The sequence below is a fragment of the Amblyraja radiata genome, chromosome 4, assembly GCF_010909765.2.
Source record: "Amblyraja radiata isolate CabotCenter1 chromosome 4, sAmbRad1.1.pri, whole genome shotgun sequence".
Classification (NCBI taxonomy): domain Eukaryota; kingdom Metazoa; phylum Chordata; class Chondrichthyes; order Rajiformes; family Rajidae; genus Amblyraja; species Amblyraja radiata.
In genome coordinates, this window is record NC_045959.1 from 73266714 (window position 1) to 73287486 (window position 20773).

General features: G+C 45.0%; 1 long non-coding RNA gene across 1 annotated transcript; it reads left to right on the forward strand.

Annotated features, from left to right (window-relative positions):
* Positions 1–74: 74 nt before the first annotated feature.
* On the forward strand, positions 75–16212 carry LOC116972263. The gene is made up of 3 exons (XR_004411751.1): positions 75–85; positions 4907–4910; positions 16093–16212. It is a non-coding gene; the product is annotated as an uncharacterized LOC116972263 (long non-coding RNA).
* The last annotated feature ends 4561 nt before the right edge of the window (positions 16213–20773 follow it).

The following is a 20773-nucleotide window of genomic DNA, read 5'->3' on the forward strand; positions in this document are numbered from 1 at the left end:
AACCAGGACTCGTGCATTTGTAACGTGGGATCTGTGTTAAATGATTTTAACATGTTTACACCGGCTCTTTTGTATATTTTCTTCGGTTTAAACTAGCATCTGCAGTTCCTTCCTACATGTGTGTTGTTAAAGAAAAAGGCAGCGCCGAAAGTCTTCGTTTTCTCGCCACGGCAAATAAGGCGGAGCGCAACGGTATGACCAAGCAAAGGCCCATAGGATTTGCTACCTTTATATAAAACATGCGTTGCAAGCAAATTGGAACTATTTGAATTTATTTGTTCTATTGATCAAATTTTCCAAGATAAGACACAAAATGCTGGAGTAACTCAACTGGTCAGGCCGCATCTCTGGAGAAAGGGTGGCGTCTCTGATGGCGTTTCGGGTCGAAACCTTTCTGCAGACTTGAGAGTCAGGGGAGAGGGTACCGAGAGATATGAAAAGGTACATAGAAAAAAATGAAAGATATGTAAAAAGACAGATTAAAGCCAGCAACGATGATCAAAGAAAGGGGATATTTTAAGAGTTTGTTTTACTGATTATTATTTCCACACACACTTACAGGATCGGATAAATCTTTTAAACTTTATAAGTATCTGACATTGTTTTCACTGATTTGACCACTGATCTTAGGAGCGCGCACGGTAAAAGTCACTTTAAATGAATTGTTATGGTCAAAAGTAAATCTACAAGTCGGCGAAACGCGCGTGTCTGGTGGTTAAATCCACCAATTCAATGTACACCGGCGACACAAAGAACTGCAGAAACTGGGATATGAGAGTAAAACACAAGGCTGCATTAAGGAACGACAGGCGACGTTTCAGGTCGGGACCCTTCTTCCAATTCCTGAAGACTTCTGCAGTCTGACTGGGCCCGACCTGAAACATCGTCGGTTCATCCATTCGACAGATGCTGCCTGACGCGCATGAGTTACTCCGTCAACTGTTTAAAAAACTGTCAACATCGCGAATGTGAACGGCCTGGGAAGATGGCCACGACAAACCTGCAGACCATTGTTATTGTTAATGAGTTAAACGAGTTCTCTAAATGCATTTCATTTCGCCATTCATGGGTAATTTGGGCTAGAAAGTAAATATAAATATGGCAGGTGATTAGCTGTGTATTACCCGCTTAAATCGTAAAGCGTGAGATGGCCAAAAGATTTTTAGCAAATTATGATTACAGCATTGACCATTGTGTGACTCACTTCGGCTGAGTTTGAACAGTGAATTCTCTTCCGTAGAAAGTACTGTAAGAATTCAAAGAGCGTGTGATGTTTTAAAGCCAAATTGAATTGAAAGATACAGCGTGGAAACGAAGGCCCCACAGAGTCGTTCATATTAGTTCTATGTTATTCCAAGTTCTCGTCCACTTCCTATACACCAGGGGCAACTTACGGGTCCCAAAGACTATGAGACAGCAGCTCTAGCAGCTGCGGCGCTGTGCCGCCCAAATATAATCTATTATTTTTTGATAATATCTCGCCATCTCTCATTTTTGTATTGTCCTCAACGATTTGTTTCAATTTAGTTTCGACTAGCAGTAGATTAAGCAGTAAGATTAGCGCTCTTTTTCAAATCCAATCCAATGTCCGACTGTTCATTACACTGAGACACTGCCTGGCTGAGGGAAGCCCACTGAAAGTCATTAGCGACTATTTCCCGTCCCCAGCAGTCCCTGGAACCGCAAATGTGTTGCTTTAACTTAAAGGAAAACAGGAATTATAACTTGGTTCGATATTGCAATTTACAGACCGATCCTGTATTAAGATGATGATTTAATTAATTCCGATTTTGCCCGCCTAATCGTTGTTTTAACAAATCCTAAAGTAGCCAAAGCAGGGCTGGATTTAGATGAAGAGAGGACCTAAGCTATTAAACTACAAAACAGAATGGAACAGAATCACATATTCACATATTACATATTTGTGGGAGGAAAAAAGAGAAAAAAAACCAGCAATTTTAAAAAGACACCACACAACAGTAAAATGGTACAGTAAAGTTTGTCCCTAGTGAGATAGGAGTTTACAGTCCTAATGGCCTGTGGGAAGAAGCTCCTTCTCATCCTCTCCGTTCTCACAGCATGGCAACAGAGCCGTTTTCCTGACGGTAGCAGCTGCAACAGTCTGTTGCTGGGGTGGAAGGGATCCCGCATGATCTTGTTGGCCCTGGATTTGCACCTTCTGATGTATAGTTCCTGCAGGGGGGCGAGTGAAGTTCCCATAGTGCGTTCGGTCGAACGCACTACTCTCTGCAGAGCCTTCTTGTCCTGGGCTGAGCAGTTCCCAAACCAAATTGTGATGTTTCCGGACAAGATACTTTCTACAGCCGCTGGGTAGAAGCACTGGAGGATCCTCAGAGACACTCTGACTTTCCTCAATTGCCCGAGGTGGTAAAGGCGCTGCCCTGCCTTACTCACCATGGCGGCAGCGTGTGATGTCCATGTCAGGTCCTCTGAGATGTGGACTCCTAGGTATTTAAAGCAGCTCACCCTATCCACAGTATCCCCATTTATCTTCAATGGTTCAAGTTCAAGTTCAAGTGAGTTTATTGTCATGTGTCCCTGTATAGGACAATGAAATTCTTGCTTTGCTTAAGCACACAGAACACAGTAGGCATTTACTACAAAACAGATAAGTGTGTCCATATACCATAATATAAATATATACACACATGAATAAATAAACTGATAAAGTGCAAATAACAGAAAGTGGTTATTAATAATCAGAGTTTTGTCCGAGTCAGGTTTAATAGCCTGATGGCTGTGGGGAAGTAGCTATTCCTGAACTTGGTTGTTGCAGTCTTCAGGCTCCTGTACCTTCTACCTGAAGGTAGCAGGGAGATGAGTGTGTGGCCAGGATGGTGTGGGTCTTTGATGATGCTGCCAGCCTTTTTGAGGCAGCGACTGCGATAAATCCCCTCGATGTGTACGTCCTCGGTTGTAGTGCCCTCCTAAAGTCCACAATCGGCTCCTTAGTTTTTTTGACATTCAAGCGGAGGCTGTTGTCTTGACACCAGAGTACCAGATCAGCCACCTCCTCCCGGTAGGCCTTCGCATCGTTATCGGAGATCAGGCCCACCACCACAGTGTCATCAGCAAACTTGATTATAAAGCTGAACCTAGCCACACAGTCATGTGTGCACAGGGAGTACAGTAGGGGGCTGAGGACACAACCCTGGGGGGATCCTGTGCTAAGGGTGAGGGACTTTGATGTATTTCCTCCCATCTTGACTACCTGGGGCCTGGCGGTGAGAAAGTCCAGGACCCAGGCATACAGGGGGGTGTTGAGCCCCAATTCCAGCAGCTTCTCAGCAAGGCAGATGGGGACTATCGTGTTGAAGGCTGAACTGAAGTCTATGAACAGCATCCTCACGTAGCCCCCCTTCTGGCTGTCAAGGTGAGAGAGAGCGGTGTGCAAAACCTGGGAGACCGCATCGTCCTTGGATCTGTTCGGACGGTATGCAAATTGTAACGGGTCCATGTTGCGAGGGAGGAAGGCGCAGATGTGTTTCTTGACCAGCCTCTCAAAGCATTTCATGACTACCGAGATGAGGGCCACCAGACAGAGTAGTCATTCAGACAAGCTGGGGAGGCATTTTTTGGTACAGGTACAATGATGGATCTTTTGAAGCAGGCAGGGACCACGGACTTGGCCAGGGAGAGGTTGAATGTTGTAGTGAGCACTGGAGCTAGCTGCGTAGCACAAAGCTTAAGTACTCGCCCCGAGATGCCATCTGGGCCTAAAGCTTTCCTCGTGTTCACACGTGTCAGAGCCCTCCTCATGTCATGCTCGGACAACAAGAATGTGTGCACATCCCCAGCGATGGACCTCCCTTCAGCTTCGTTAGCCAGCCCGCTGGCGGTGTTGTCGATAGCCGGCAAGCCTGGGGTGATGTTGCCCGACTCGAAACGAGCGTAGAAGGAGTTCAGGTCATCAGCTAGGGAGGTGCCAGCACTTCCGGTTGAGGGTGGGGGGCTGCCCTGCCACAGGCATCTGGTGTCCTGCTGCTCCATCTGTGACTCCATCTGAGGACCATGAGTACCCGACAGTGACAGTGTGACACTTTTAGATCCTACTGTATGTTGTCACTAAACAGTTGTTTTTTTAAATACATATTGGATTCATCGCGGAGCGGGCGCTGCCTTACCTGGATCGCCGTTTGAAGCTCTGGAGTGTTGGGCCTGCTGCTTTAACATGGAGCTGTGGTTTACGGAGCTCCCAGCCTCGGGCCGCGCTGATTTCAATATGGCGGAGCCCTGGGATCCCTTTGCCAAGGGCCGCCAGCGTGAATCTCCGCCCAGCTCAGCCTGTGGACTTCGGGAGCCACGATCTCCGGTAGGAAGTGGCCGATTCGGAAGTCCAAGCCGCTGAGAATTTTCTCCTGTTTCGACGTCGGATGGTGACCCCCAAATTTTATTGTACCAATGGCCATGAGGGGGGTCCAAGAGGAGGGGGTCTGTTGGAGCGGGAAAAGGGATCATCAATGGGGGCGAGGACTCCTTCGCATGGAAGAACGGTGTGAGGCGGAGGCGACGGTAGAAGAGCTTCAAATCGCGGCGGGCGCGGAACTCGTTGATGTAGGGACGGAGGGGGACAAAGGTGAGGCCTCTGCTGAGGACAGATTGTTCGGTATCTGAGAGTGGGAGATCAGGGGGGATGGTGAACACACGGCAGGGATGGGGGTTGGGGCCGGAGGAAGGCACATGAGTGGACTGAGGCCGAGACGATGTCCTGTGGGGGGGGGGGGGGGGGGTGGTCAGGGGGTATGGGGGTATGAGGACTGTAGAGTGGGTGGGGAAGAGCTGGGGTCACATGGTTTGAGGGGAATGGGGGAGACCCAGTGGAACAGCCACTGAGGTTACCAGGGTTAGGGGGACTAGCACTAGGACCCAGCGCAGTTTAACCCAGGGGAGTTGGAGTCTGCAGCGTGGAAACTTCAGGCCCAGTGCTGAGTCCAGGTTGCAGGTAAGGCGACGGCTGCGGACTGCTGGAGGGCAGTGGAGTGGCGAGGGTCGGCGGGCAAAGAGTAGGAGGTCCTTTCCACAACGAATATAAACCTCACCTGCATTTTACTCCCGCCACCACCCCCCCCCCCCCCCCCCCCCCCCCACCACACCATCAATGCCTCCGGAAACCCAAGCACTGATGGTAGGTTTTGTAACAACACCACTATGTCAAAAGTTTTATGCACCTTGGTAGAGCGGGCCGAGGCCCCCCTAGATCTCGAGGCCCTAAGCTTAAGCTTGTCTCGCTTATATGTAAATCCGGCCCTGAGCCAAAGGGGAAATCGCAGTAGGAAGTGATTACAACTCCGGTCGACATCGCTCTGATAAATTTTGCTGGAATTCCAAATAATAATATAAAATGGAATTTCAAATAATAATATACAAACGGAAGGTAAGAAATTTTGACAGTCCTTCGATAGATGCCATTATGACATAAGAAATGATTTATTTACACTCATTGATCAGTAATACCGTCTATCCTGTCAATACAAAGCGGGTACAATTTGTGGGAAGGAATTGCAGATAGACGTAAAATGCTGGAGTAACTCAGCGGGGCAGGCAGCATCTCTGGAGAGAAGGAATGGGTGATGTTTCTGGCTGAGACCCTTCTTTAGACTGATGTTAGGGGAGTGGGTTGGACAGAGATAGATGTAGTCAGAGACAGTAAGACTGGTGGGAGAACTGGGAAAGGGGAGAGCATGTAGAGAGAGGGAAAGCAAGGGCTATTTGAAGTTAGAGAAGTCAATGTTCATACCGCTAAGGTGTAAGCTCCCCAAGTAAAATATGAGGTGCTGTTCCTCCAATTTGACCTGGACCTCACTCTGACAATGAAGGAGGCCCAGGACAGAAAAGTCAGATTGGGAATATTGGGGGAATTAAAGTGCTGAGCAACTTGGAGATCAGGTAGGTTAAAGCGGACTGAGCGGAGGTGTTCAGCGAAGCGATTGTTGAGCCTGAACTTGGTCTCGCCAATGTACAGGAGTTGACACCTGGTACAGCGGATACCGTAGATGAGGTTGGAGTAGGTGCAAGTGAACTACTGCCTCACCTGAAAGACTGTCAGGGTCCTTGGATGGAGTTGAGGGAGGAGGTAAAGGGACAGGCGTTGCACCTCCTGCGTTTGCAGGGAAAAGTATCTGGGGAGGGGGTGGCTTATATGAATATGTTGGAGGATTATATGCTCTATGCGACAGCTGATCGGGTGGAAGGTGAGGACAAGGGCAACTCTGGCCTTGTTACGAACGGGCGGAACCTTTTGCCGAGTCCATCAGGAAAGACGCGAGCATAAGAGGAGTGACATAGCCAGGCAGTGGGGGCACTCAGGTCAAAACCTCCCTGTACATGGACGATGTCGCCGTCTTCTGCTCGGATCCAGTGTCGGTCCGCAGGTTGACCAGCATCTGCGATCAGTTTGAGTCGGCCACGGGAGCCAGGGTGAACCGCAGGAAGAGCGAGGCCATGCTCTTTGGCAACTGGCCCGACCGATCTTCCGTCCCATTCACCATCAAGCCTGACTTCTTGAAGGTGCTGGGGATCTGGTTCAGGGGAATTGAGGCGTGCGACAAGAATTGGCTGGAGCGGATAGCCAAGGTGGGGAAGAAACTGGAGCTGTGGAAGCAATGCTCCCTCTACATAACGGCAAAAAATTTGGTCATCAGGTGTGAGGTGCTCTCGGGGCTGCTGTACTTGGCGCAAGTGTGGCCTGTCCCTCCCTCCTACGCCACAGGGATCACCTGTGCCATCTTGCAGTTCATCTGGGGGTCGAGGATGGACCGGGTTCAACGGGCCACAATGTACAAGTCGGCAGACAACGGGGGTAAAAGCGTGCCCAACGTCACCCTCACCCTGATGGCCACCTTCGTGTGTGGCTGCATCAGGCGGAGAGTAAAGGCAAGGCACGTGGGCACCAAGTGTCACTACCTGCTGAGGTACTACCTGTCCCCGGTGTTGTGAAGGATGGGCCTGGCACAGATGCCATGAAATGTGCCAGTTAGCTGGACATTGCCGCCCCATCTGTCGATCGTGGAAAGGTTCTTCCGGGTCCACACCGGACCAAATCCATCAAGCAGTGGTCAGCACGGAACGACCTGCAGGCACTGCAGGGGAAGGACTCCATGGATCCTGTGGCGTGGTTCCCAGAGCAGACTGCCCAGCCTGTCTGGCAAAATGACTCATCGCCAGAACTCACCAACAAGCACCAAGACCTGGCTTGGCTGGCGGTGAGGGGAGCCCTCCCAGTCAGATCCTTCCTGCACCGTCGGAACCTCACTACCAGCGCACGATGTCCTTGGGACAGCTGCTATGGAATGGAGACAGTTGTCCACCTCTTCGCAGAGCGTGGATTTGCAAAGGCAGTCTGGAGAGGTCTGCAGGGGTCCCTGTCACTATTTATTCGGAACAGCTCCGTCACAGAGGACTCTGTGATTTACAGACTGTTCCCAGGGACGCATTCAGAGACTGACATCGAGTGCTGCTGGAAGGTCAGCAACTCGGTGAAAGACGCTCTTTGGTCTGCCCGAGCGTTGTTCACCACCCAGCAGAGCGAGATGTCCATCGGGGAATGTTGCCGACTGGCCCGCTGCAGGCTGCAGGAGTACGTGCTGAGGGACGCACTGAAACTCGGTGCAGCCAACGCCAAGGCTCGGTGGGGGAGTCTAGGTTCCTTCCGCTGCTGAACATGGGGGGCTGGGTGTGGTGGAGATGCCCCTCAAAATAAGGGAAGGGATTCCACGCCAGTAGGCCACATGAGTGGCAAGGGTGTGGGGTACAATTGTGGTTTGGTGAAACCGTATTGAATGCATGTATAGCCTCCGAGAATGTCGGATGGAGTTTTGTATGGATCATGTCATAGAAACATAGAACCATAGAAAATAGGTGCAGGAGGAGTCCATTCGGCCCTTCGAGCAAGCACCGCCATTCATTGTGCTCATGGCTGATCGTCCCCAATCAATAACCCGTGCCTGCCTTCTCCCCATATCCCTTGATTCCACTAGCCCCTAGAGCTCTATCTAACTTTCTCTTATATCCATCCAGTGATTTGGCCTCCACTGCGTTCTGTGGCACGGAATTCCACAAATTCACAACTCTCTGGGTGAAAAAGTTTTTTTCTCACCTCAGTCTTAAATGGCCTCACCTTTATTCTAAGACTGTGGCCCCTGGTTCTGGACTCGCCCAACATTGGGAACATTTTTCCTGCATCTAGCTTGTCCAGTCCTTTTATAATGTTATATGTTTTTATAAGATCCACCTCATCCTTCTAAACTCCAGTGAATACAAGCCTAGTCTTTTCAATCTTTCCTCATATGACAGTCCTGCCATCCCAGGAATCAATCTCGTGAACCTACGCTGCACTGCCTCAATCACAAGGATGTCCTTCCCCAAATTAGGAGACCAAAACTGTACACAATACTCCAGATGTGGTCTTACCAGAGCCCTATACAACTGCAGAAGAACCTCTTTACTCATGTACTGAAATCCTCTTGTTATGAAGGCCAATATTCCATTAGCTTTCTTCACTGCCTGCTGTGCCTGCAACTTTCAGTGACTGGTGTACAAGGACACCCAGGTCTCGCTGCACCTCCCCCTTACCTAACCTAACCTAACCCAATTGAGATAATAATCTGCCCCCTTGTTTTTGCCGCCAAAGTGGATAACCTCACATTTATCTATATTGTACAGCATCTGCAACACATCTGCCCACTCACTCAACCTGTCCAGGTCACCTGCAACATCCTAACATCCTCTTCACAGTTCAAACTGCCACCCAGCTTTGTGTCATCCGCAAACTTGCTAGTGTTGCTCCTAATTCCCTTTTCCAAATCATTAATATATATGGTAAACAGTTGAGCCCCCAACACCGAGCCTTGCGGCACTCCACTCACCACTGCCTGCCATTCTGAAAAGGACCCGTTCACTCCTACTCTTTGCTTCCTGTCTGCCAACCAATTTTCTATCCATGTCAACCCCCTACCCCCAATACCATGTGCTCTAATTTTAGTCACCAGTCTCCCGTGCGGGAACTTATCAAAGGCTTTCTGAAAGTCTAGATACACTACATCCACTGGCTCCCCTTCTTCCATTTTACTTGTCACATCCTCAAAATATTCCAGAAGGTTAGTCAAGCATGATTTCCCTTTCATAGATCCATGTTGACTTGGACTAATCCTTTTACTGCTATCCAATTGCCCCATTATTACCTCTTTAATAGTCGACTCCAGCATCTTTCCCACCACCGGTCAGGCTAACTGGTCTGTAATTCCCCATTTTCTCTCTCGCTCCTTTATTGAAAAGTGGGATAACATTAGCTATCCTCCAATCCACAGGAACTGATCCTGAATCTATTGAACATTGGAAAATGATCACCAATGCATCCACTATTTCTAGAGCCACCTCCCTGAGGACCCTGGGATGCAGACCATCAGGCCCAAGGGATTTATCATCCATCAGTCCCTTTAGCCTACCCAATACTATTTCTCGCCTAATGAAAATTACTTTCAGTTCCTCTACCCCCTTAGATCCTCTGTCCTCCAGTACATCTGGGAGATTGTTTGTGTCTTCCTTGGTGAAGACAGATCTGAAGTACCTGTTCAACTCTTCTGCAATTTCTTTGTTACCCATAATAATTTCACATGTGTCTGCCTTCAAGGGACCCACATTTGACTTTGCGACTCTTTTTCCCTTAACATATCTAAAGAAGCTTTTACTGTCCTTCCTTATATTCCTGGCCAGCTTCCCCTCGTACGTCATCTTTGCAGCCCATATTGCCCGTTTTGTTTTCTTCTGTTGTCCTATGAAAGTTTCCCAATCCTCTGGCTTCCTGCTAATCTTTGCTGTGTTATACATCTTTTCTTTTAGTTTTATTCTATCCCTAACTTCTGTATTGTATATATTTATTTCTCGAATAAAGTATATTTTTAAATATTTTTTTTAAATTCCTGCGGTTGCAAGGGAAAGTCCCATCTTCCCATCTCCTCCCCTTTCGGCTTTCTGCAGAGGCCGCTCCCTCCGTAACTCCCTGGTCAATTCGTCCCTTCCCAACCAAACCACCCCCTCCACCGGTACTTTCCTTTGTAACCGCAGGAAATGCTACACCTGTCGCTTTACCTCCCCCCTCGACTCCATTCAAGTACCGAAGTAGTCTTTCCAGGTGAGGCAGAGGTTCATCTGCACCTCCTCCAACCTTATCTATTGCATCCGCTGCTCTAGGTGTCAACTGCTCAACATCGGAGAGACCAAAGTGGGATAACATTAGCTTCCCTCCAATTCACACGAACTGATCCTGAATCTATAGAACATTGGAAAATATTCACCAATGCATCCACGATTTTTATAGCCGCTTTCTTAAGTACCCTGAGGTGCAGACCATCAGGCCCTGGGGATTTATCAGCCATCAGTCCCATCAGTCTACCCAACACCATTTCCTGCCTAATGTGAATTTCCTTAGTTCCTCCATCACTCTAGATCCTCTGGCCACTAGTACATCAGGGAGATTGTTTGTGTCTTACATAGTGAAGACGGATCCAAAGTACCTGTTCAACTCATCTGCGATATCATTGTTCCTCATAATAAATTCACCTGTTTCAGTCTTCAATGGTCCAACTTTGGTCTTAACTAATTTTTTTCCTCTTCACATACCTAAAGAATATTTTACTATCCTCCTTTATATTCTTGGCTAGCTTACCTTCGTACCTCATCTTTTCTCATCTATTGCCTTTTTAGTTTTCTTCTGTTGCTCTTTAAAAGTTCCGCAATCCTCTGGCTTCCCGCTCATCTTTGCTATGTTATACTTCTTCTCTTTTATTTGTATACTGTCCTTGATTTCCCTTGTCAGCCAAGGTCGCCCCTTACTCCCCTTGGAATCTTTCTTCCTCTTTGGAAGGAACTGATCCTGCACCTTCTGTATTATTCCAGGAAATACCTGCCATTGTTGTTCCACTGTCATCCCTGCTAGGGTCTCTTTCCAGTCAACTTTCGCCAGCTCCTCCCTCATAGTTCCATATTCCCCTTTGTTCAACTGTACTACTGACACTGCTGATTTTTCCTTCTCCCTCTCAAATTGCAGATTAAAACTTATCATATTATGGTCACTACCTCCTAATGGCATCTTTATCTCGAGTTCCCTTATCAAATCCGGTTCATTACACAACACTAAATCCAGAATTGCCTTCTCACTGGTAGGCTCCAGTACAAACTGCTCTAAGAATCCATCAAGGAGGCATTCCACAAATTCCCTTTCTTGGGGTCCAGCACCAATCTGATTTTCCCAGTCTACCTGCATGTTGAAATCTCCCATAACAACCGTAGCATTACCTTTGTGACATGCCAATTTAAACTCTTGATCCAACTTGCATCCTATATCCAGGCCTCTGTTTGGGGGCCTGTAGATAACTCCCATTAGGGTCTATCCATACTGATTCTACATCTCATGATTCTATGTCACCCCTCGCAAGGGACTGAATTTCATTCCTCACCAACAGAGCTACCCCACCCCCTCTGCCCATCTCTCTGTCTTTTCGATTGGACGTATACCCTTGAATATTCAGTTCCCAGCCCTGGTTCTCTTGCAGCCATGTCTCTGTAATTCCCACAACATCATACTTGCCAAGTTCTAACTGAGCCTCAAGCTCATCCACTTTATTTCTTATACTTCGTGCATTCATATATAATACTTTTAATCCATTACTCTCCTCACCCTTCACATCAATTCCTATTTCACTTGGCCATACTCTCCTATCCCTTCCTGAGCTTTCTGCCCCGTTAATTCTGGAGTCTGTCTTAACTTTTCTTATACTCTCTTTCCCTTGAACTCTATCCTGATATCTCCATTTTGTCTCCTCCCCTCCCACTATTTAGTTTAAACCCACCTGCAGTGGCAAACCTGCCTGCCAGAATGCTGGTCCCCTCCAATAATAGGCCAGCGAGCCTCAAGTCAATGGTTGGGAGCTATTGGAGATTATCTATTGGAATAGGATTTACTCCCATTTGGTTAATTAGGAACACTCAACATGGCGTTGTACATGACAGGTCATGCTTACTAACTTGATCAAGCTTTTCAGGAGACGACGAAGGTGATGGATGAGCATAGGATGGTGGATGTTGTCTACATGGATTTTAATAAGGCTGATACAGAAGATTAAGGTGCATGGGTGTAACAGTGAGTTGGTCATAAGGATGCAGAACTGCCTAACTGATAGAAGACTGAGGGTTGTGTTGGAAGGGGCAATATTCGGTAGATTCTGCAGGGATCTATGTTATTTATGAAATATACATAAATAAGATGGATGTAAACAGACGGGTCGATTAGTAAGTTTGTAGATGACACCGAGATTGTTGGTATTGTGAATTGTGAGGAAGCTGGCAAAGTATACAGCGGGATATAGATCAGCTACAGAAATGGTGCAGAAATCGCCGATGGTGTTTAATCTGTGCTCGAAGAGTTGCACTCTGGGAGGTTGCCTGTAAGGGGGACATACACAATTCATAGCAAGACCCTTAACAACAATAACATACAGGGATCTTGGGATCTAAGTCCATAACTCCCTGTAAGTGGAGTGGTAAAGAAGGCACATGACATGCTTGCCTTCATTGGTTGAGGCATTGACTATAATTGTCAGGAAGTCATGATGCAGTGTTATAGGACATTGTTTGGGCCACATTTAGAATATTGTGCGCAGTTCTGGTTGACCCATTAAGGAAGGATGTGGAATCTTTGGAAAGGGTGCAGAGGAGCTGCAAAAGGTACAGAGGAAGCACCAGAATGATGCCTGAATTATTGTGTATTAGCTACAGGGAGAGATTGGACAGACATATTGTTTTCTCTGGAATGCCGGAGGTTGAGGGAAGACCTGATTGAAATATATAACATAATGAGAGGTATAGATAGAATAGACAGTCACATTGACGACAGTCAAAACCTATTTCCTATGATGGAAATATGAAGTATTAGCGGGCTCAGCTTTAAGATGAGAGGGACATTTTTAAAGAAGACTAGGCTAAGTGGGACCTGTTGGGTCCCTGTCACACGGGAGGCCTGGTCCCCCAACGCAACCCCTTTTCCCAACAAAATATTCCCCCCTCCATCCGTCTTCTCTCCCCCCCCCCGCGTGCTGTGGGCTGGGCTGCGGCGCTTCCTCTCTCCGTGTAACGCTGCGGTGCGTTAGGGCCCCTACTGGTTTCGGCGCCCGTGGGCAGGAGCCGTTGAAGCACAGCCCGTCCCGGGACCCACAACGTCCCTCGCCAACAGGTAGACAGCGGGGCTTGGCGCTGGCGCTGCCCCCCCCCATCTCCCTCTACCACCCCATCTCCCTCCTCCTCATTTCCATCATCCTCCTCCCATTCCCTGGCCCAGCACCAGCCTGGCCCAGCCCTGGCTGTAGGCGGTCGAAGCGCTCGTGGACCTGGGCCTCGACGGAGCCGGCTCACTGTGCCGGGGGCGTGATGAGTGTGGCGCCACCCCTTCACCATGGTGACCTTCAGCCGATTGACAACGGACGCGGTCAATCAGTGCGGCGATGGTACCAGGAGTCCCGGCAATGCCCCTTCCTGAGTGACAGGAGAGACCAATGTGCGTAGCGACGAATACAACAATCTGCACATGTGCGGTTTTTACGGTTTATAAACCTCGATAACTTTTACAATATACCATCGATCGGAACTAAACTTGTTGCAATCGCAGCACAAGAGAATGGTGAGTAAGGGGGATAAAAATTGCAGTGCTCTCGTGCACCAGTTTAGTGCAAATAGAAAAACCCCGCAAACCGGAAGAGCACAAGATCAGAGTTTTAGTTATGTACTAGACTAAGTGGGACCCATTGGAGGAGGGTGTGGGGTGGGGGGGGGGGGGGGTGGGGGCTCGCACTCTGCTCACCCCGCACCTTCAGCTTCCAGCCTCACGCTGTAGATCCCGGTCCCACTCCGGCTTCACTCAGAGGCTTCCAGTTCAACTCAGCAGCTTCCAGCTGGTCGTGCTGGTTGCTACAGAAGCAGCCCGCAAGCCGCTGTCTCCCCGCGAGCCGCTGACTCTCTGCGAGCCCCTGACTCTCCGCTGACTCTCCGCTAGCTGCTCAACACACTGCGCCCCTTCAGCTTTTTATTCTCCTCGCCACGTTATTGACAGCGGGTTCCGGAAGGGGCGGTTTTTACGATTTTTAAATCTTCATAACTTATGTACTATTTCACCGATCGGAACAAAACTTATTTAACTTGCAGCAGAGGAGAATGGTGAGTAAGGTGGTGAAAAATCGTAGCGCTATGGGTGATCGTTTTTGCGCAAATTTAATTACAACGCAGACCGGAAGTAGTCAAGATGAGAGTTTTAGTAATAGTATAGATAGATGTGCGGAGCAGGTTATTTCAACAGATGTTGATGAGGTTCTGGAAAGTGCTGCCAGAGTCATTGGTGAAGGCTGATACGATAGTGGTCATTGAAGAGACTTTTGGATAGGATCATGGACATGTACGGAATGGAGGGATATGGATTACATAAGAGTTGGTTTTGGCATCATGTTCAGTACAAATGTTATAGGCCAAATAGCCTGTCCTATACTGTACTGTTCTATGATCTGTTCTACAACCATTCAGAGGTTCGCTTATAGATATCTTAGTTTGTTCAACACAGTGTATCAGCTGATCAAATACATAATTGTAGCATTTGTCTGAAATAATGCAGCCATAGTCAGCCATTATGTTTGCTGAGGCAATCCTAAGTACATTATCATTTCCCACAATAACTGCAAAGAGTGCAGAACCAGAACATTGTACCTGGGTAGCACCTTCTGATCCAAACCTGACAATGTCATAGCAAAGAACTACACAGCAAAGAACTTTCCAGTCAGGTTTTCAACCACACCACAGCACTGAGACTGCTCTTGTTAAGGTCTTCAATAACATCCACTTAAATACAGACAGTGGCAAAATTTAAGTTTTAGTATTACTGGATCTCAGTGCTGCATTTGACACGGTCGATCACCACACCATATTACTAGACCGATTGGAAAACTGGGTTGGACTTTCTGGCACAGTTTTAAACTGGTTTGAATCCTACTTAAAGAACAGGGACTACTTTGTGCCTATAGGTAATTACACATCCGAGCGGACAAATATGACGTGGAGTTCCCCAGGGCTTCATTCTGGGGCCTCTTCTGTTTAACATCTACATGCTCCCACTGGCTCAGATTATGGAAAACAACAAAATAAGTTACCATAATTATGCAGACAACATACAAATTTACATATCACCAGGAGACTATGGTCCAATACGAATCCCGAGTAAGTGCATTGAACAAATCAATAATTGGATCTGCCAAAACTTCAATTAAACGAAACTTAAAACTAAGGTAGTTGTTTTTGGAGCCAAAGATGAACGATTAAAAGTCAGTGCTCAGCTTCAGTCGGCAATGTTAAAAACCACAGACAAAGCCAGAACTCTTGGTGTAGTCATGGACGCAGACCTGAACTTCAACAGCCACTTTAAGACAATGACATAGTTAGCCTACTATCACCTTAAGAATATATCAAGGGTTAAAGGACTTGTGGTTCAGCAGGATTTGGAAAAACTTGTCCATGCATTTATCTTCAGCAGACTACTGTAATGTTGTCTTCACAGGTCTCCCTAAAAAATCGATTATACAGCTGTATCTGATTCAGAACGCTGCTGCTCTCTAAGACCAAGAAAGTGGATCATATCACTCCAGTTTTGAGGTCTTTACACTGGCTTCCAGTCTGTCAAATAATTTATTTCAAATTATTACTGTTGGTTTATAAAACACTGAATGGTCTCGGGCCAAAATACATTTCTGATCTTCTGCTACATTATAAACCATCCAGACCTCTGAGGTCGTCTGGGACAGGTCTGCTTTCTGTCCCCAGAGTCACAACTAAACATGGAGAAGCAGCGTTTAGTTTTTATGCACCACATATATGGAACAAAATTCCAGAAAAATGAAGGTCCGCTCAAACTCTCAGTTTTTAAATCAAGGCTGAAGACTTTTCAGTTTGACGCATCCTTTAATTAAATTAAATAATTATTAATTTCTTACACTGCACTGCAACTTTTTTCTTGTATTTTATACTTGTCTTATTCTATTTTAGCTTGTTTGTATTTTCTATTCTTCTTAATGACTGTTTTTAATTGCTTTTGATTGCTCTTTAATGCTTTGTGTAACGCACTTTGCATTGCCTTGTTGCTGAAATATGCTATATAAATAAACTTGCTTGCTTGCTTACATGAATGCTAAACAGAAAGAGAAGATTCAAATAGATAGAGTTGAACAATCCCTCATTCAAGAGACTAGGACAATTCTCTGCAGTCCTGCCACATTCAATCCTGCATTGCGGTTGACAAAAAGAGAAGTTAATGACAGGAAGAGGCTTGAAGAACATCTCCAACTGCAACACAACAATAGTGGTGAAGCTAATGACATAAGTGCAAAAACAAGTCTAAAACATGTAAAGCCATCTGTCGCCTGAAGTGCCAAGTAAATGGATCTAATTTCTTCCTGAGGTTCCTGCCATTAGAGAAGCCAGTTTAGTCTGTTTGCTTCAATGTTACCAAGACACAGTTGAGAGCACTGGATAAAGCAAAGACTGGGCAACATTCCAATTGGGGTGTTGAAGACTAGCTGACCACATGTAGCTGCACCTCTGACCAAACTGTTCCAATAACATAACCTAATTGGCATCGTTCCAACAACATGGAAAAATTCCAAGTAACGTCCCACAAGGGGAAAAGCACAACAAATCTAATCTAGCTCTTGCAGCCTCACCGGTCTACTCTGAATCATCAACAAACACTTAGGCCTCCCACATGGCTATCAAGTCGGCATTTATCAATAATCTGAATATTAATGTGCAGGAAGAAACTACAGATTTAAATCTGAAGAAAAGTACCGACCGAAAATGTCACCAATTCCTTTTCTTCAGAGATGCTGCCTGACCCGCTGAGTTACTCCAGCATCACCATTGCAGACAAAGATGGTAGGTATGTCATAGTTTCTGGGGAGATATACTCTACCCACTCACTATGGTAAATATCTATGCTCCTAACTTTGACAACCCACAATTTTTTAATAAAATCTTGAATATAATTTCAGACTCCACCCTGCAAAACCTGATAATTGGGGGAGATTTCAATTGCGTTCTGGATCAATACTTGGATAAATCTGCACAACAAAAGAGATGGTGGTGGTGGTGAAAACCGCCCATCACATCATCGGTGCCCCGCTCCCTGCCATGGCTGCCCTTCACTGCACACGGTGTCTGAGGCGGGCCGGCAAAATCATTAATGACCCCTCACACCCCAACACCCCATCAGGGAGGCGGTACAGGAGCCTCAGGTCTCGCACCAGCAGGCTAAGGAACAGCTTCTTCCAAAACACCATTACCCTGCTGAACTCACAGGCCTGGCGCTAGCCCCCCCCCCCCCCTTCTCATCAGTATTATTTATAGTTTATATAATTTACAGTTAAGCTCTATTCATCAGAATTTAGCACATATCAATCTTTTATCTGTATATATGTATATGCCTATGTACATAGATCAATATATCCTCATTTGTATATGTTGTTTTAATCAGCATTTTATTACTTTGCACTCTGATTAGATGCTAAACTGCATTTCGTTGTACCTGTATTTGTGCAATGACAATAAAGTTGAATCTAATCTAATCTAATCTAATATAATATAATATAATACAAAATCAAAATCCAGCGAACTCTTAAATACGTATATAAGAAATACAAATATAACAGACGTATGGAGAATTGCAAACCCATCCGGAAGAGAATACTCCTACTCATCAGTACATAAAACCTATACACGTATTGACTATTTTCTAGTGGACACTAAATAAAAACCTTTCACAATTAATCCCAAATAGTACTATAACCATGATAGTAACCATAATAGTACTATTTCCGATCATTCCCCGCTAACCTTCTCCTTAAAACTAGAAGGAATGTTTAATAAAAAATCGTTCTGGAGGTTTAACCCTCAAATACTAAATAAAATGCTGTAAATATTTAAAACAACAGATGGAACTCTTTTTTGAGACCAATGATACCCCAGGTATTTCGCCCTCATTATTATGGGAATCTTTTAAGGCTTTTATTAGAAGTTCTATCATTTCATATCAAGCATATCAAAACAAAAAGAATAGGATGGAACAATTGCAATTAGAAGAACAGATCAGACAACTTGACTTAGAAAACGCGATAGATCCGACTATAGATAAACATAACAAGATAGCAGTATTAAAATTTAAGCTGAATCAAATTTTATCTGCAAGAGTTATCAGATTATTTCAAATTACAAAACAGGAAAATTTCGAATTTGGTGACAAACCACACAAACTTTTAGCACGCCAGTTGAGAAAAGTTGAAAAGGACCATCCTATTAAAAATATCAATGTTAACGCTTCCAAAAGACATTAATGAAAGATTTGCCCAATTTTATCAAAGTTTATATACATCCAAAACATCAACAGAAAGGAGAAAAATTACAAACTTTCTTGATAACTGTAAACTTCCAACACTTAATCCGCTGGAACAAAAGGAATTAGGAGCACAGATTTCAATTAAAGAAATAGAAGAGACAATCAATTCATTGAAGAATGGCAAAACACCAGGACCAGACGGGTTTAGTAACAAATTTTATAAAAGATTTTATGAGGTAATTTCCCCGCGTTTATACAACCTTTATACATACGCATTTAAACAACAGACATTACCACAAACACTAGCTGAATCAACTATCACACTTATAGTCAAAAAAGATAAAGATCTAGAAGACCTGGGATCATACGGAGCAATCGCCCTGTTAAATACAGATCAGCAAATATTAGCGAAAACTTTGGCAAGAAGATTAAATAAATATGTTAATAAATTAATACACTCGGATCAAACGGGGATTACACCCAAGAGACATTCGTTACATAATTTGAGTCGACATTTTAAAATAATGTACTCACATAGAACTAACAAAGAACACTTATCAATTATTTCATTAGATGCAGAAAAAGCATTTGACCAAGTAGAATGGAAATATCATTTTACAATACTGCAAAAATTTCAGTTGGGAGAAAATTTTATCTCATGGATAAAACTGTTATATGATAAGCCGATTACCAGAATACTGACTAACCATATACTCTCTCCTAAATTTCAGTTATCCAGAGGCAATAGACAGGGATGTGCATTATCACCCCTGTTATTTGCCCTTGCGATTGAACCTCTAGCGGAAAGTATAAGAGTACATCCGAACATTCACGGCTTTAATTCTAAATACTCCAATAATAGAATATCATTATATGCAGATGATGTATTATTATATATCATCAATTCTCAAGTTTGTATTCCAAACATATTAAATCTTATAGAGGAATTTGGCTCCATTTCAGGATATAGAATAAACTGGAACAAAAGTGAAATTATGTCAATAAAACCTGAAGAGTCAACACATTTTCTAAAATTCCCTTTCAGAATTGCTACGGAAAAATTCAAATATCTGGGTGTTCAAGTAACCAGAAAATATACCTCTCTATTCAACGTGAAACTTCCCGCCTTTAGTTACTAAATTAAACGCTCTTATTCAATTCTGGAAAACACTCCCGATGTCTCTAATAGGCAGAATAAATGCTATAAAGATGATCTTCCCCTCTCAAATCCTGTATTTATTCCAATCAACACCGATACATCTTCCGAATTTTTTTTTCCAAAAACTCGATTCTCTGATTACAAACTTTATTTGGGATTATAAAACACATAGAATTCATAAACGGCATCTATGTAAACCCAAAGAAACAGGTGGATTGGCTCTGCCCAACTTCTTATACTATTACTGGGCAACGAATATTAAAAATGTAATCCACTGGCTGGACAATTCAGACCAACAGGTAGACTGGTTAATAATGGAGAGAGAGGATTCTTCACCTTTTAATATAGGCGCGATTCTTCTCTCTGCAACAAATTTGAAGAACACACTATATGATAAAAATCCGATTATTCACAGCACTCTACGAATTTGGAGACAAGTAAAATCAACTTTTAAACTAAGAAATTTATCTCTTCTTTCACCAATAGCCAATAACCCTTTGTTCAGGCCATCTATTAACCATATAACCATATAACAATTACAGCACGGAAACAGGCCATCTCGACCCTTCTAGTCCGTGCCGAACACGTATTCTCCCCTAGTCCCATACACCTGCGTTCAGACCATAACCCTCCATTCCTTTCCCGTCCATATAACTATCCAATTTATTTTTAAATGATAAAAACGAACCTGCCTCCACCACCTTCACTGGAAGCTCATTCCACACAGCCACCACTCTCTGAGTAAAGAGGTTCCCCCTCATGTTACCCCTAAACTTCTGTCCCTTAATTCTCAAGTCATGTCCCCTTGTTTGAATCTTCCCTACTCTCAGTGGGAAAAGCTTATCCACGTCAACTCTGTCTATCCCTCTCATAATTTTAAAGACCTCTATCAAGTCCCCCCTTAACCTTCTGCGCTCCAAAGAATAAAGCCCTAACTTGTTCAACCTTTCTCTGTAACTTAGTTGCTGAAACCCAGCCAACATTCTAGTAAATCTCCTCTGTACTCTCTCTATTTTGTTGACATCCTTCCTATAATTAGGCGACCAAAATTGTACACCATACTCCAAAATTGGCCTCACCAATGCCTTGTACAATTTTAACATTACATCCCAACTTCTATACTCAATGCTCTGATTTATAAAGGCCAGCACACCAAAAGCTTTCTTTACCACCCTATCTAC